Below are 19,103 nucleotides of genomic sequence, written 5' to 3' on the forward strand. Positions count from 1 at the left end.
TCGGGAGCCTGTTCCAGTGCCCGACCACCCTCTTGGTGAAGAACATTTCCCTAACATCCAGCCTGAACCTCACCTAACAGAACTCTATGGTGTTCCCTTGGATCTTGTTGCTGTTACCAGAGAGATCAGTGTCTTTAATTATTAGCAGGTTACCACTACAATTGTAAGCAGCCAGCTCAGATAATTTTCACTTTTTTCCTATTTGTAAACTATCTAGTTTACACAGATGAGACTATTTTAATGTCTCATTATAATGTCTCAAAATAAGATGAGAAGTAAACCTATTTATAATTCATATCCATATGACTGTAATCCATATCTCACATCAGAAGCTATTTCTGTATCTGCTAGTTCCCAATTTTAAGTGTTAGGGTTATACAAACATCTCTACAGGCATGCTAAAATTCAAAAGGTGGTTATTTATACTCAACAAAGTCGTTGAGCTCTGTCTTAGTCAATCTGAAGCCTGTGAATGTTGCAACACTACATGTACAATACCATCAAATACTACTGTTTCAAAAGCTATAAAAGCAATCAATAGCATTCACCCACCTTTTCATCAGCATAGTACTCAAAAAGCGTTTGCCAGTCATTTCTTTATAATCAGAGTACTCAGAACAGCTCTGCTTAAAAAGGATGGTGGTCCTTGTAGGGTACTCACCTTGTACCTCCTATCTTTTCCAGGCTGTGAAGCTTCTCACACCATATGGGCACTTCAAAAAAGCACGTGCTCAGGTACATACACACAAATGAAAAAGCTTGATTTGAAGAGGGCTATTACATGAATTCCTGTAGAGGGCCAACATTTAAATTAATGTTCCCTAAATTAGTATCTAAATTGTTCTCAAAATGGTGTTTTTGCATGCCAAAACCAATGTCCTAAAATATCAGTTTTAGTTTCAAACAAGAAAAATGTAGCTGTTAAGGACTAACAATTTTTTGAAAAACATGCAGCAATCGCAGAAACATTCCTCAGCTTTTATAGAGTCAAGGATGATAAATAGTGCCAGCATACAACATATTTGTCTACTGAGAAGAAGTTTGCTATTTACAAGCCATCATAAGGAAAATATTATTTTTGTAAACAATATTTGTTATAAACACCATGTAGAGCCATTAGTGACATTAAGGCCTATAAGCTCCTGAATAGGCTACTGAATAGGCTAGGTATTCAGATCTACAGAAAAACTCAGGGGAAAAAAAATACAAAAATGAACAGAAAAGATTTATGAAAAAAAAAAAAAACATCTGTGCACCCTGCCATTCCCTAAAGAGCAAACCAGCAAGAGGTACTTCTCTTCTTCTCTTTGTTTATGACTAGCCTGTTCTAGACTCATTGCTTGTACAATTTCTGCCATGCATTATATCAGACATAGATTGCTATTTACTTTTGATAAAGAGCATGGAATTATACTGTGGTTTCGTTATAAACTGCTTTTTTTTTTTTTTCCTTTTATAAGTTTAGAAAAAAAAAATATAGCAGCATACATAGCACTGAAAGTAATGCAGAGCACAAGATTTTTGTACTACATTCACATTGGTGCTACCATACTGGCTACAAGAGCATCCTTTATTCAGACCTTGATAAGTGTGCTTGTGACTAGAAGACAGAACATTACTTTATTTGAGAGATTTCATAAAGAACTGCTCCTGAATGATTTTCTAAATCTATTTCAAGGAATTTGCAAAGTTTATGCTCCTCTTCCCTCTATCCTACATTCAGAATAGCCCATACTTCATGTGTTTACCACTTATGACTGTTCAGCTTTGATGCCACTTTGCTCACTCTCTTTTCCTGAAACATGACATGCTATGGCTCAAAATGCAACTCTTCACATACTTGGGGTATTTTGACTCACAAGAGCCCAGACATAGTACAATACAAAGCAAACTAAACATTAACAAATATTGTTTTCATTGTTTGTAAAGCAACTGAAAAAAATCCACATCTACAGTAAGCAGCTACAAGTGTCTGCCTGATACCCTGCTCTTGCCTGACTGGGAGAGCTCTGGAAGTGCTTTGTAGGATATGATACAGCACTCTTATAAAGGTAAGGAACAAAAGCGAAGTAACTAAAGGCTTGATTCAAAATGCTTTGAGTCAGCAAAAAGACTTCCAGCAACTACTACTGGTTTTGTGTCCTGCCATTAGAAAGCAATCTGTACCAGACAATGTATTTTTCTAGCATTTGGAACTCTCCTGTCACAGAAACTACAGTTTAAGTAACTACTTAAGTATCTAAACTGAGATTCAAGGTTTGAAGTTTTCATTTTAATTAATTAATTAAAATGAAAGTTATATATTTTTTTTGCAATTAGCATAATTTATTGTGTTAATATTAAATGTTAATCTTGTCCTGTTACAAAAGTTTACATATGACTTACTGCTTTTGAGATAGCAGAGAATGATCGATACAGAATGGCAAAAAATCATTTCTGTGTCACATCCCATTAATTTGTTATCAATAACTGCATACAGAAAGATGAAGAGATGAGTGTAAACTGTGTCATGCATTAGGGAAAACAGAATCATATCGCTTGCCATTTTAGTGTTTGAGTTCTTCAATTACTGATTTCCTCTTGGTATTAGATTAAATAGCCAAGGAATTGTGATGGCCAGCAGCACAATACATGGGTGCTACCTGCCTTATTATCAAAGGACACACAGGGGACACAGAGGAGGTATGAGAGATATCTTGCCACTCTTGTTTTCCACTTTTTGTTTCTTTGTTCTTTGCTACTGCTAGCGATACTTATTTTATTTGTATTTACTCATGTTACGTTACAATAAAATACAGCTGTCAAAAAACATGTTGCTGGATGCTTTTATTTCTAATTCTCCTTCCCTGCATATCTGTGTGTGCTGGGAGGCATGTAGGCCAATTAGAGCACAAATAAAACAGACCACTTTCTTTCCTTTTTTTTTTTTTTTCCTTTCAGACAAAACAGTGATCCTGTTTCTGTTGTATCAATTTGTTTAAGAAACAACTGTTGTCCATTTTGAAATTTTAAAATGTCAACATTTCTAACTTCACTTTAAAGTGAACTCTACTTGTTTATTCATAGTGTGTTTTTAAAATATCAATATCTATACATATCTATATATTTAGATAAAAAAATATATATAGCTTTTTTTTTTTTTTTACCTTTGTGGCTGTGATTCCACTACAGAAGCTCTGCATTTTCTCATGCAAAGTGTCAGACATGCCTCTGGAAAAATCAGAAAGTATTTGAAGGTGTTGATTTTAGTCTATTGCATACATATAAATAAGGATAAAATGATTTTCCTAAACTATTGTAATTCAAATGCTTTAAAGTGCTACAGGCAAAAAGTAAGAGGGAACTTTTAAATCTTTAAAATTTGTTATAACTTGTATAAACCACATGTGGGAGAATTTTCCAAAAGACAGTCTGAGGTAAGCAGCATCAGTAGCAGACATTCAGGCCAGGACATTCAGAGGAAAGAAATAAATGCAACTTTCTATAGTTAATTGAGCACTTGGGCATCATTCTGCTCTTGAAATATTCTCTCAGTCCTCAATATGCTAAGGTAGAAAATGAACATTTAGTCAATGACCTTTTCAAGATCTGCTCCTGTAATATGTGCTGTTTTCACTGTTCTGTTCACAAGATCAGACAGAAAATCTTCTGATAGAACAGATTTCCTCTGGTAACGCTGATTCAACAAAGCTGAAATCTTCTGTGGGAACCAGTTTGTTTTCCAAATTTTAATGCAATACCAACTGACTCGCTTATAGCTACCAGCTTCTCTGTTCTAGAGACCGAGTACTCCAGGCTCTCAACAAGTTGTTTTGTGATATATTTGGGGAGACAGGGCTCCAAATGTTTCCCACAACCTCCACCATAAGCAGAAGTGGCAGAAAGATGTTGCAGAGTGCCCTACACATATTCATAAAGATCCCAGGCACCCAGTTTGCTTGTTAACCATAGTAGTCTGGGTAGGCACAAATGGTGAGTCTCAGAGCAGAGGAAGCTGATTTGTGAGATGTTATAATGCCCAAATAGTTGTAGATATTGAGAACATGGTAACTTCAATAGCCCCGGTTTTGTGGCAACTTTTTTATGCATAAGCTGCTGAAGGATGTGGGTTGCTGTTCTGCTTGCCCACAGCCTGGCTATGCAATGTGATGCCACTAAGAAAAGGTAGAGAATAAATGTTTGGACAATCAGAACTGAAAATCAAACCACATGTCTACATCTTCTGAATGGCTTGTACTAAAAGCTAAGAGCACAACAAAAATAGCGGCTCCAATTACATGTATGTTTAGTGAATTAGTTTTATAAGATAAGAGCTATAAAAGCTATATCAGGTGAAAATATTGTAACGAGCAAGAAAAATCACTTCAGCCAGAAAAACCTGTTTAAAGGAAGACATTGAAATTTAAAGTACAGGGAAGTGCTTGGAGAAGGTATTGACTGCAAAAGGACACAGGCAACATGAAAAGAGCCATAGCTGTATCTGCACTGTGGCTAGATGAAAGGTTCTGAATAAAAGCAGGACAGAGAGGGTGACAGTCTTGAACAAAAGCAAAAGTGTATCAGAAGCCTGCTGTGCCTATTTCTGAAAGCCAGCATTCAGGAGACAGGGTGCTATTAAGTAGTTATCTCAGCTGCAAGCGTTACTGTAAAGGTCAGTATAACTAGACATTAAGCATCCAGGGTAAAGTTCTTCTGACAAGTAATAATTAACTGGATTGTGGAGTTCATGACTGAGTAGTACCCTTTAGAAGTTATTTCCAAACAAGTCAGCTGGTCAGTGTCTTAGTGAGAAATATCCAAAGCAAGCCTTTGGTGCCAGCTTGTTTTAGATGTCCATTTCCTGGGCTAATTGGTTCTTGATGCTCTCAGGCAACCTAGTGGCCCTGCAGTTTAGGGCACAGGCCATTGTAATTCACCAGAGGTATTTCCAGTAAGCTAAAAAATTCCACATCCACAGTTGCTACTATATTTGGGAACCCCATGGAGGAAGACATTGTGTTTTTATTAAATGAGAGAAAGAGAGAGAGACAGAAACAGACAGAGAGAGAGAAAGAGAAAGAACAATCTAAAACAGTCTTCTTAACTGTAAAGATCTGTGCTTTCCACTTAGCTCTATTGTCCATCATTTCAGAAAGATACAACTAATACTCAAAGAAACATACAGTACACTTCACTAGCAGGGGATAATCCCTTTAATTATGATAGTTATATGGAAATCTGAAGTGTTTAAATTCACAGGACACATTTCACAATTTTGTCGCATTTCAGTACTTGGTTGTTGCTAAACAAGTTGATGATGAGATAAGGGACATCATCTACAGCTTCTAAGCCCAAATGGATACATCTTGAATAAAAAGCTTATCATCATTCATTATTTGTCAATTTCTCAAGACCCCTTGGCCAAGTATTCCTAGGGAGGTTAATCCAAAGCCACAGACAAGATATATATTATTATTTTCTGCTTGATTTTTAACAAAGCTTTTTGCAGTGTGTAGTGAGCAAACCCACAGGATTTTTAGGAAATAGAAGGGGATATAATTTGAGGAGCATGACAAAACCTGAGCTTGGGAGCACTTCACAGTCTGTAGAGGCATAACTGTCAAGCAAGTATGATAAATTACTTACCAGGATTGTTCTTTTTAAAAGAAAAATTCTTGATGATAAGCCTGTCCTCTCCCTCTGCATGCACATGTATGCATACACATAAATAAAACCCTATTAATTTCTAGTAGAAGGTGGCATTGAATATTTTATACTATGTATATACTGGAGCTGCACAAGTAGCTAATATACTATTTACTTACGCTTCTTCAAGGATGACAGAAAAAGTAAGAGCATGACTCAAAGAAATTTGGTAAAGTGGCATGTAGCCATATTGTGTCCTTGTGCTACCAGTCTACAAATCAGATTGATTAATCCAGTGTATACAGCTGCCCATCATTCTCATCATCATCAGTCATAGATGATAACAAGAACTCCTCTATCCCTGTTCTCCTCATCGGTGATTTGTTCAGACAGCTCCTAAGTGGCTGTATAAATATGACTGAAACAGCATATAATAACAAAATAAAATAAAGCCTAACTTGAGTACACTGGGTACAAGTTTCCTTCAAATCCATTAGTAAAATATGAATTAACATCAATATGATTTTTAGCAGGGTAAATGTTGTTGGACAATTCTACCAAGGCATACTTTATCACTTTGCACTGTTTCTGACCTGTATTTCACAAGCAAACTTGGAAAAAATCAACCCATTCCTGTCCACTATCCATGCCTGCTTTCTCTCTTGCCTGCTGGGTGATAGCATTAGCAGAATGATCTTGATGCTGAAAATACAACTAACTTGGACACCTTTTCTAACAATTGTCAGTGTTTACCTCTGGTTTAGTCTACCTTTTTCGCATAACAGTTGAATTCTTCTGGATTACTACATTGGCTCACCTCCAGCAGCTTCTTGCCTTGAATTAAGAGGGGAAAAAAAAAAAAAAAAAAAAAAAACATTTCAGGAAACTTTCAGAGTCACAACATTAGTTTCCATTCTGCTTATAGACAAAGGCAAGGTCGTTCAAAGCTTACAACTCAGAAAGAGTAGAAGAAAATTACACTTTAATGTATCTTAGATACCATAGCTCATAGATAAACCATTAATCCACAGCTTCAGTGGACTGAGGAAACTTAAGCATGGCCAGGAATGGGTATCCAGCTTTTCCAGAAGTACAGAACTCTCATTTGTCAGCCAAAAATCTTAATTCTGTACCAGCTATGAGCTCAGTGAAATGGTGTGGTGATATACACATAAATATTAAATACATAGAATATTAAAAAATTTTTAAAAACACCACCAAACAAACAAACAAAAAAAAAACAGTCATCAGAATATTGTTGTAATACACCATAACACTTTAAGGAATATAGATATGAACCTTGTTGCACTAGCCCTAAAATTTTAAGTGGTTCCTGCATCCAGCTAAGGGCTGAGTTTGGCCTACAGATTTACTTACTGCTTTAGAATTTGCTGTTGAAAATGTTTAGATAAAACAATTTAGCAACTGAAAAGATCCAGGTTTATACACTTTAAATTTGCAAAGATTTAAAACATTTTCAAGGTTTCCTTTCTTAAAAGTTTGAAATTTAGAATTAAAGATCTTGAATCTAAAATAACCTCAAAAGAAGTATTATGTACAGAATTATTAATTGATCTTCAAACCCTATCAAGACCTATTTCTTTCTTTTCCATGAGGTGTCGTTCAAAGACACTACCAAGTTATCATACACAAATGTTTACTCCGTCATATGAATACTGCTCACACAAGATCACTGGGTGGAGGATTTTTAAGTACTTTTAAGAATTAAGCAGAAAAGCCTCCTCCTATTTGTTCTGCACTTCCTTCATTAAACATAGATTTCTTCCTACTATTGGATGGGTATTATGTAATACCTGGTGTTAAGCATTACTGTGCAGCAAACCCTGCAAGTGCTACTGTGGGATTAGTAAGGGAAACAACAGAGCTGAGTGCTGGGGTTGTGGGAAATGCCCTCATTATATTGGTTTAAATTTTGATCACAGGACAAATCCAGTCTAACATTCATAACTGAGCTTAATATAGCATTTTGCTTTGCCTAGCTACATACTATAAAAACTCTGAACACTGAAGATTAGCTGCTTCTGGAAGTAGCAAGTGCTAGATTTGTCTTTTTGTGCAGCTATCAGCTATTTTGTATAAACATTGAAGCTACAAAAAGGTATTAAAATGCTTTTAGTTAGGAGGGGAAAAACTTTTAATCTGAAGCAAATTGTGTTTATTACTTCATTATACCACTAAATGGAAATTAGACCTTAACACTGGCTCATTTCCAACACTTTAAATTCTATCAATAGAATACAAAAGAAACAATAATGAAACAAGGAGTTTCTGTTAATTTGCCAGCTTGCCTAATATTAGCAGCATGGTTTCACTATGATCCAAAATATGTGTTTCAGAATGAAATTAGCCTTCAGTTGATTTTCCAGTTTTCAGTGACAAGGTAAATGAAGTGTCTTCATTTTTCTAAACTTGCTGAAACCATTTAACTGTAAGCTAAATGTGCTATTTTACTCTTTTTCCTATGAAACAAACCTGAGAGCAAATCTTTCTTTGCTAGCTAGAAGTGGTATAAATTCCCCAGTGTGTTATGCTTTCCATTGCCCTGAGCCACGTTGCTCTCGGCTTTCTACTAATACCCACAATGTACAGAATATAATTGTCTGAATTACACCAAACTGTAAAACAGCTACTAACTAACTCCATTTATTGTGAGAGAACAGTAGAACACTAATGTGATCAAATTAAAGCTTCCATGAAGAGATAAAACATTTGGACAATAGAATAAAAAGAGAATGAATACTGACAAGAAAAGCTATTCCTCAGAAGATATGGGTCTTATCCTTGTAAAAATCTCAAAGAAAACTAGTCCTCAACTCCTGTACTATCAGCATTCAAAATCCTAAACCAGACTTCAGTGATACCAGGTACTTTTTAACACCTTGCAAGAGTCTAACTTGAAAAGATCCTTTGATATGGCTAGCTACTGTTCTAAGATAAATCATATGTATATCTTTGCATAACGAATGTGATACTCTTGAATTTTTAAAATATGTGACTCTATTCTCTCTTACATCTGCATTTGAAAGTTAATCTAGTTTCCCATTTTGACATCCTACAGATTTAAGCTTCACTTGGCTCCTGCTTGCTTAATACTACAAGAAATAAAGTACTCATGGGAATTCTGCCTGAAGGAAGAGTTCAGTGGTGACCCAGAATTATCATCTGAGCTGCAAGAATAAAATACATTGCAATTTTACAGAAAATATAAAAAATAAAGTCCTCATCCTTTATCACCCAGATACTTCAAAAAGGACATCACATATGATAATGAACTGTTCTAAATGGTGAATTATATTTTGTATTTATTAAAACTATAACACAAAGTGTGGCCTGTTTCTCATTATAACCTAGTTTACTTCTTAACCAAGCTGAGACTGCATGTAGACAGATTGGCCAACCTGATGTGACTTTCCTCTGGAAAAAATGAATTAATTAATTAATTAAATAAATTCAAGAGATGTTATTTCCTCAGTCAACTTTATAACCATACATCAATCTTCTCTACACAATGCTATGAAACATTGCACCAGTCCTCTTAAAAAGGATATTAAGATAACAGGGACCAAATATGGGTTGATTGATACATAACAATCTATTTTGAACAGCAGAGTGAATCCTTACTGCATTGTTTTTTGTTACAAGCTAGTTGGATGTGTGTTCTTCAATTTATGGCTACTGTTTTTTGGGAGTGCTACTAATCTTAGTTCAGTCCTTAGATGCAGTAGTAGATTTGGGGGTTGCTTGATTCTCTTCATAGCTATATCTCTAGAAACCTTCAATATATCCTGCAAAATAAGATAATGTTCCAGGAGCTAAAATCAAAATTATTTGTGTCTGTCCTTCACCTAATTACCCACCCTTTGTTCTCCGAGGTAACCACATAAGTCCAAAATATAATGTACCTTAAAAAATGAAATTTTCACTGATACTTCAATTTGAAATTCATGTTCATATACCTGATTTGGAAATACAAACATGAATCTAGATTAGATATTTAACACCAAGACTAAACATTTTATTTATATTTTTTTTTTATTCAATTTTATCTAAACAAAATCAGAAAAATAATAAAATGCATCGTGGAGGTCTTTGCAACCATGTTAGATGTCTTTTCATATGATTTGTGGGATCAGCTGTTGGGAAAAAAAAATCAAGAAATTCAAATGAAGTACAATTTTTCATGCATGTGGAAATTCTCAGAAGGAATAAACATTTGTTTCACAAGTGAATTGTGGGAAAACAAATGTTTACAAACATCTCTTCTAGTGTTAGCAGGCAGTTAGAGATAATTAAAGACCATAAAATATATTCAAACTTCGACACTGTATTTAAGAATTCCCTTGCTCACCCTGTATTTTCCTCCTGCAGTTCCAGGGAAGCCATTTACAAACAGGTCACTAGTTCAAATGTAACAACAAGAGCAAAGAATTCTCATGACAAATCTTATTTTTTCCACTACTTTAAGACTGTTTCTTGTTGTTTTAGCCTATTGCTTAATAAAGCAAAGCTTATTAGCAGTAAAAGGTGTGTCTTAGTTTTTATCAAACATTCTTTTTCCATCTTTTAGATACTGTGTCACATGAACATTTGGCTCAAAGAATTTTCATCCTTTATATCCAGCATAAAAAGGGTATGTTTCTTAAATTATTGCTTATGTTCAGTCTAGCACAAACATGGCTGTGATGTCATACAATATCTGACTTTTAACAGCCTTGGTTGTGAAGGCTGACAGTACTTAGAGTCTGGAATTGATACTGCCAAATTTGAAATTGCACAGCCTCCAATATTTGTAGCAGGAGTTCTAATCCCCTGAAAATCAGATAGTCTGCACACTACTTAAGTGGCCACAAGAAAGTAGCTTAAAGTAAGCTTTTCTATCCCACTTTATGATGTCAGGGTTTGGAGAAGAATACAAATAGGGAATTTTGAGGAATAACAGTGCGCTTACCTTCAGCTTTTTCAGTGTGTACTTACTGCATTGGATACTGGGTTCTAGTTCTTTCTCTAAAAGGAGATACCTTGCTTTTCAAAAATTGTTATATGCTTATCCCTGTCTGGGTATAATCTATTGTTACCATGGAAGGAATGGAAAGGGTGATGATAGTAGTTCTTTGATTCTACACATATTCCCACACTACTTTAGAAAGGCTTAAGGCTGTGGTGAATCATCTGATTGGAGCTCCTGCTGCAGTTCTCAAGCTTAACTCTTTGCAAGAGTACAAGATTAAACTTAACAAATATTTTCTTGTCCATAATAGACTGTTTATTAGAGTAATAATTTAACAAATAAATAAATGGCAGTAGATGATTTATTTTATTTTATTTTATTATTATTTTTTGGTGAACAGTGAAAAGCAAAATATCCTTACTTACTAAGGATTTTTTTTTTTAAATTGGAAAAGATCGGATCAGTTTCATGGCAATTAATTTGTGTTTCTGTGTATGTAAGACCAAAATCAATTTTTTGAATTTACAAATGTAAGTAAATTACAAATTAGGTGCATGAATATGATGATTATGGTTAAACAAAAGCACACATCTGTGTAAGAAAAGCTCTCATCTCTGTAACAAAAGTGGCATTTGCAGATATTTCATTTCTGAACAAGACATCATTTCTTGTGATTGAAGACTGTTAACATAAAGAGGAGAAAAAATCTATAGCAGAATTATTTCAAGTAAATGCATAAGTAAAGCTACTTTAGAAAATCTTTAAATAAGCATAATTCACTTTGAAGATTTTAGCTGAACTACAGAAGGTCAAGTTTTTTATTGTGGTTATTTACAATATGTTGCTAGTAAGTTAATAATTTTTAGTATTGACACATTATACTACAAGAAAAAACTACCATTCTTCAACTGTAGCACTTAATATAATCTATACTATTTCTTTTCCAAAGGCTTAAGTATTTAAAAAATACATAAAGAAATCCCAGAAATCTGGTACCAGTACAGGACTTTTTACGGTGTTTAAGATAGTGTCAGCACTTGCAGTAGAAACTTTAAAAGGTTTATTACTAAGCCATAAAAATCAGTCCGTTGTATAACTTCAGTTAACTCTCATTTTAGTACTCATTTTTCCCCCCACTCCTCTATCCAGAATAGTTTTTCTTTAAATAAATTACAGAAATATATATTTTAGAATGACTCTTTTATGTGTTATTTTCTTTCAAACCCTTACACTTTACAAGTCCATACCATCATATTTTTGTGTACAATATATAATGAACCTTTTAACATAAATGAAAGGTGATCTCTCAACTACCAAAGACAGATTATTAATAACTCAATAACTCTAATACATTTAATCCCAAAAGACTGAACTTCTACTTTATTTCATCATTTCAGTCATTACTGAGAAGTTCCATAGATGTTTGTCTTTGCTGTTGCCACAGCCCCAGTAGCATCACCACCTGATTCCATATTAGTCTACCATTATATGTAAAAAGCTATGAAAGAGACTCACTTTTTTTGAAATATTTCCAGAAATCCCACATCCTGGTGCATGTGTTGTCTCTCTGTGACACAGCCATGGGCCATAACACTAGCCTTATATATTTTAAGCAGACTATGGTGTTTCATCACCCACATCTGGTAAGAACAATCCCTTCTCTATCATGAAGGTATTCTGTTAGATTTCATATGGTCACATAAATTCTTAGCTGCAAGCCATCAGAATGGCTAGCAGACACAGCTACAAAACTGTCCCATACATATGTTCCTGCACACATAGGATCCTTATCCAACACCATTGCCAAGCCCTCAGATTCACATTATCAAGAACTCTGGAGCTTCCAGAAACCATATGTAGAAGAGCCCCAAATGACGTATGCCTACACACACACGTCTAGCATCCTCACCCAGACAGTGATATATCTATGGCAACATCTTGTACCTTAACAGCTATTCTTTACCTTGGATCTGTTTGGCCTATCCGCTCTTTATACCAGCTTTACAGCCAATGAGTACAAACCAGCACAAGCAGTCATATGTGAGCAGACACCAGTGTTCACAGCTTGTTGTGTAGCAATCTGCAGCTAGACAAGAAACCTTAATTTTGGATCAGAATACCACATACTAAATAACCTCCCTTACAATGCTCCCTGCTGCCTTAATGCATCTCTCTGAAGCACCACTATTCTCCTACAGTAGAGCTCCTGTATTAATACATCAGAGTATTAATAGTGCTGAACCCCCATGAGTTTTGGATAGAACTATCCTACTGATATTCATGGACCCACTACATCCAAACCCTCTGTGTAGCCCTGTACGTCAGACCTTCTGAAGCAGGAAAACAAAGTTAGCAGCCCTGAATTACATTCAAAGCTGTTTGAGCTGGGGATGGGGGGGGGGTAGGTTCTAGAGTTCTTATAAAAATAGTTCTCATCAAAGACAGCTGCTCATGGGGTAAGTCTTGTCAATACTCTTAGGTACTCTCAGGATTAGCACATCCATGTAGATGTTCAGTGATTTCAGGAATTGCAAACAGATCTAGAGGATAAACATATCAGGTATGAGAGCAAGTGACCCAGCCTTTGCTTTACAATCTGTTTTATGCCCCTTTCTTTTCCTCATACTAGATGTTTCTCTACTGGAAGGTGTCCGTGCCCATGGCAGGGGATTTGGAATAATATGACCTTTAAAGTCCCTTCCAATCCAAACCATTCTATGATTCTCCCGAATTTAGTCAAGGCATTATCCAAGGTTTTCTTAGTCTCATCATCTCATCCTGCTGGAAAGACAAAAGTCCTCTCCTGTCTTGCTTAGACAGTCTAGACAGCCATCTTCAGGAATGAAGGAGACAAACTTTTAAGAACAGGTCTTGACCCCCATGAGAATCCATGGCATTCTTCCTCCTGGTGTTAGTTTGTTCAAAAACCCTATGGAATGACTGAACTACCTGTTCACTGTATTCAGCACTGGTTTCCAGAGTAGGTGAGTTTCCTGTTCTGTGCAAGCTGCAGAATGTCTAACATGGTCAAACATTACTACACGTTCACAGTCTTTGCTGCACTCCTGAGGACTGATCTCACACAGCAATGGTCTGTGTTTCTCAATGAGTATTTTAATTTAGTGTAATAAAAAAGATTGTATTGATTTGGCTGTCAAACACAAAGATAAACTCACAGACATTCCCAGAAATATGGTAGCATTCTCTTGTCCTTTTCTATCTAAAGAGAAGGAAAAAACATATCACACTGCCTCCCAGTGAAACTTCCTGTTTTCACTTTCTTATTTATATAAGATTTATAAATATATCTATTTACTTGCTTTCATCCATTTTTTTTTTTCACTGCTTCCTTCATGTTGACTCAACTTCTCTCTCCCCTGAGAGATGATGCTTTCAACTGATCTGTTAAACCTAGTTCTTTTCTCAAGAAAGTGATAGCAGAAAGCAAGTAAAATTAGACTATCTACTTGTTGTTTATATTAGCACTCTCCTGTTTGAAGCCCTCTTAGGAAAGGGAGATTCGTATGTCTATATATGTCCTACTCTTTCTAAGTAACTGTCTGGGGAACTGACAAAAAATCTAATAGACTGATTGCTTTCTGTTGCTTTACCGTCTTCTCTTCATGTTGCCCATTTAAGATTTTAAACTCCACTGGGAAGTGCATCAGATTTGTATATAGTATTTCTAATAGCACACATATGGCCCAATGAAAAACAGAAATAATGAGACATTCTAGACTCACATTGCTTTTCACTTACTCAGTGTGATCTATAGAGACTGCACAGCTTGGATTCTCTTTGTGAGAGTATCACTAACTTTCAGAATAACCTCCAGTAAATCACTCCACTCTTTTCCCTAATTATGAAATGGTGATAGTAATATTCTGTAAAGCACAAAGCACTCTAAGTCCTAAGTGTGGTCATTACCATCTAATTAGCTTCATTCTTTTCCATTTCCTTCACAGAAAAATATATATATTAAAAAAAATTGCCATACTACTTACCTTCTACAAGGCCTTTTCGCAGCATGTAAAGGACACCAATCCACGGTTCTTTATTATGTGGAAAAAGGACTCTACATTTACCAGTCATCATCTGATGGCAGGGGAGGAATCTGATGAAAGTAAAATTTCAGAAGTCCTTAGATGAGACTATGTATTTTTATTTAAATACCTAACAGTACACAAGAGAGAGTTTCTACTAGATTATATGGTCTTCAACAGTATCTCTCATTCTGCAAGAATAAAACTTTCTTACTTCAATGGGTAGCTGTTCAGCTATGGCTGCAAGGTTACGTTCTTTCTTAGAACAAAAGTTACCTGAACCTGGGCCTTTCTATAAATAGATGTCTCCAGGTGTTAAATTTTCATATTAACACTTATACTGAATATCAGACTTCAACATGAAAAGCAAGTGAAATAGTTTTCTATTAATTTTCTCTTAATTTAAAGATTACAGGTAGTTTCATCTATCAACAGAGTACATCCACTCTTCAGAAATTTTAAAATTATATTATTATTTTTGAATCATTTATTAATGGCAGCCACTTTTCTAAAAATAATGTTATCTCAACCCTGGAAAGGTAAAAACTTGTTAGTAATAGACTCTAAGTACACATCTGCTGGCTGGGATATAAGAAAACGTTAAAAAAAACTGCTTAACTTTTGAAATATTTTTCAAATTTCAGAGAGAAGTAAAGAAATAAAGGAATCAAGTTTCACAGCTAAAAATTTCCTCCAGTAATATTAGTAGCCATTCTTGTTTCAGCAAGACAACAGCAAACAAAAGAAGCTTTTGTTCTGAACCATCTGCTTTTTTGTATTTAAAATTACACATAATGATTATATGAATTTGAATATTTCACATTTCTGGCTACTGAGAGAGAAGAATGTAATTTCACAGACCAACTTTTCATTTATATTTTGGCTCATATGCTCAAAAGAGAGAGACCTGTTGCCCTTACTCAGATCATAAAGTTAGTCAAGAGTATGGAGAATTACATACAAGATATTCAGGATTGTTCCAACCCACACAGAATTGCCACTAGCACCACATGAACATACAAGTAGCCAAAAATGAGACAATTCTGTCTCTTTTTCCAAGGAACTGACTCAGCACCAGTACGTAAACTACATTTATGATAATCATCGTTAGGGACTTTGTGTATGCAAGCATATGATTTTCAAATACTTATTTCTATAGCAAAATCATTGCTGAAATCTAGCCAAGCCCAAAGCTATGTCTCTAAACAGTATCAGGCATGATACTCATTTTCTTGATTTCAATTTTTGTTTCTTTCTCATCGTCTTCACTCCAAATATCATCAAAAGCAACAAACTAAAGCAACTGAATGAAGGATGCTTTCAAAAGAAATCTATTCAAGCACATTGGCAGCAATAATATAAGTGATAATAATTACTAGACATGCTATTCTCTCTTTTTTTCTTTTTTAAAGCAATCCCAGCAAGTTGTTTTTTTCCAGCAATCCCAGAAGTTCAAACCAAAAAAAAAAAGAAAAAAAAAGTTTTTGTTTATTTTAATTGAAAAGTCTCTGTGAACAACTTTGTTTTTAACTTTGACTAATATAGTTCAATCAATGATTGTTCTAGTGTTCTAATATTCCTTTGGATCCGAGGAAAGGTATTACTACTCTGAATTCGATCATGAGTTCGGTGAGGTGCAGATTAATAAATTTATCATGAATAAAGGAATACACAGCACAATTGGGTTCACTGTATGGTTGTCTTTCTAATCAGTACTTTATTAAATGCCAATTTAAGGAATTATGCTAGCAAGCCCAAAGAAAGCAGAAGGCACTCTGGGCACTAACAAAAGCTTGTTAAGAAGATCCATATACTCTACATAGTCATTTGCTGAGACAGTGAGGAAAGTTTGGTCAACCAGGGGACTGATGCCCATCAAATCCTATCATCAATTTAGAGCAGGTGTGTTCCATGAAATACTGACAGCTTTTTGGACAAAGAGAAATTTCTATTGTGCATATATGTGATCTATCATTACCATATACATATATATATATATATTACATTATTCTTATTACATTTGGTTTTTTCGTTTAAAGGTATCCATGTTTTTATACGATTAGAGTGTATTTCCAAATGAGGATTTTCTTCCTGTTGCAGGAAGCTTACTGAGTACAGTTACTTTTGCTGGAGTTGTGGGGCACAAAGTAGTTTATGTATTGATTAGGAGTCAAATTAAACATTCCGAACTAGAATTTTTCCCTGCTTCTAACCATGTGGCAATAGAGCTAATTATATAAGTTTTTCTCATAAAATACTTATTGGTAGAAAGTAGTAGATATATTTATTACAAAATATTATGATACAGTAATTGAATTATTTTATTATTTGACAGAAAATAAGAAAAAGGCTAAAAAATATATCCGTTGACAATTTTAAAGTGCCTAATCACTGTTTTCAAAAACATGATGATCTTTACCCTGATATCCTGCACTGTAATAATGTGTAAAGGTGTTATAAACCTTTTCTGGATTAGCAGGGGATCCCTTAATGATGTATTGATGACACAGATATCACTAAAACATTCTCTTTTGTGCAAATGGAAGTGAAGAATTGGTGGCAGAGGCATTCCAGAGCACTACTTCATTCTTACTAACTTCTATCTGGTGTAACGGCAGTTTGGATATACTTAAAGACTAGCATAGTTTATTGAGATGGTGCCAAAAGCAAGCTAACAGAAGGTTGGCATGAAGGTTACCTTTGCACCCAATTCAATAATGCCAAAATGTGTTGAAACTGCTTCTGAATTAATTTTAAGATCTAATATAGACATTGCGAATTTCAGTTAAAATTCTATGCACTTGACACACTTCTCAGAATTTTTACGAAAATGGCATTGCTCACATTTATTGCCTCAAACTTTGCATTAAAAGTATCCAGCACACAGAACTAATAACTAGTGATAGTGATAAACACATTATGTAAATGCAGGAACAGAGAGGAAGCTAAAAAACAGAGATTAATCTAGAGGAATGGACTGTTTCCTCACTTTGTTATTGTAATCTATGAATTTATCAGAACACCTACCTGTCTCAGGCAGGGAGTTTACTATTTCCTTTCTCATCAGAAAGGAGTAGAATACAACAATCACTTGAAAGTGTTGCTGATAAAACTGAATTATTTTTCTCTTTCAAAGATCGCCAGTGCTTTTACAAGTTATTAATCTTCTACTGCATATTTTCAAATTTGATACACAATTGTTATTTACAAGCAGTGTGAATTCATTAGCTTCATGAAACTGATAGTTATTATGCATGAGTAGATTCCTGTCTGCCAGGACTGAAAAGAAAATGAGATACTGAATCTCTAAAGGTTTACCTAGAAGGAACATTTATAAGTAAATAGCTTAACTAAACATTTGGTAAATTGGTACTAATGTACACTGAATCATGTCTTACCTAATTTGAAGAAAATCTTAGCAGAATTTGAAAGAAAGGACTCTGCTCTTTAATTGCCAACGTCTGACTGGAAGACATAAATGTAATGGTAAGCTTGCTCAGGACGGATGCAGACTTCAGACTTGTTGACACCAGAAGTCCTCTTCATATTTCTTTTATGGCTACTAACATATTTCTTTAAAAAAAATAATGTTTCTCAGATATCAAATTTAATATGACAGTTTAATAAGAAAAGGAATAAAATTAGAAAAACAAACAAAAAAACAACAACAATAATAATTAAAAAGTGCTGCACAACCCAATTGCTCACTACTGACCAATGAGTAGCCATCTCCCAACAATGGCAGTTCTCCCAGCTGTCTCCCCCAGTTTTACTGTTCAGCATGTGATATTTCTAAAATAAATATCCCTAAAATAAAGCTTAGTAGTAGAAAAGAATGTAAAGCTTATACAAGTACAGAAATCAGGAAAGGCCACAAAACTTCATAAACCAGGCATAAGAGAGATATTAAGAGGATGAAAATAAGAACTTGAAAAACTCCTTACAAAGTACACTCAAGCTAATAATTTTTTTTTGTAAAAATATACAGAAATAAATTAGCTAGTGAATGAAGTAACATGTGATGAAACAAGTGTAAATGAGTTCATAAGGCCATGAGTTCATAAGGCAGAGAAGCTTGGTGAATTTCTGCACATTAGAGCAGGGCAGCAAGAGCTTAGGAACTAATAAATAAGTTTACACTGAGACTGGCAATTGAATGGGGTGACAACCAACAAAAAGAACTATGCTACCCTGAAAATATAAAACAATATCCTGGAGTTGGCATTGGTACTCTTACTTCTAATGCTTCCATTACACAAAAGCAGTGCACAAGGCACAATGGCTCCTTCACTACACACACACTGGCTAGTCCATTCCTACAGCAAACAGCCACTTTCCTGGCCAGCAGCCACACCATGCAGAGAAGTCATGCTCCACGTACTGCCCTATGAGTGTCTGAGAGAGGGTCCACATGCTCATGATGCTGGAGAACTGTCTTTGCAGCCTGTGGAACACTCTTACCCATG

General features: G+C 35.0%; 1 long non-coding RNA gene across 1 annotated transcript; it reads right to left on the minus strand.

Annotated features, from left to right (window-relative positions):
• Positions 1-6,294: 6,294 nt before the first annotated feature.
• On the minus strand, positions 6,295-18,205 carry LOC119716860 (uncharacterized). Its single transcript, XR_005265605.2, has 3 exons — positions 18,036-18,205; positions 14,599-14,708; positions 6,295-6,459 (listed from the first exon to the last, which is right to left on the minus strand). It is a non-coding gene; the product is annotated as an uncharacterized lncRNA (long non-coding RNA).
• Between the last annotated feature and the right edge of the window lie 898 nt (positions 18,206-19,103).

This window comes from Anas platyrhynchos, chromosome 4 (genome assembly GCF_047663525.1).
Source record: "Anas platyrhynchos isolate ZD024472 breed Pekin duck chromosome 4, IASCAAS_PekinDuck_T2T, whole genome shotgun sequence".
NCBI lineage: Eukaryota > Metazoa > Chordata > Aves > Anseriformes > Anatidae > Anas > Anas platyrhynchos.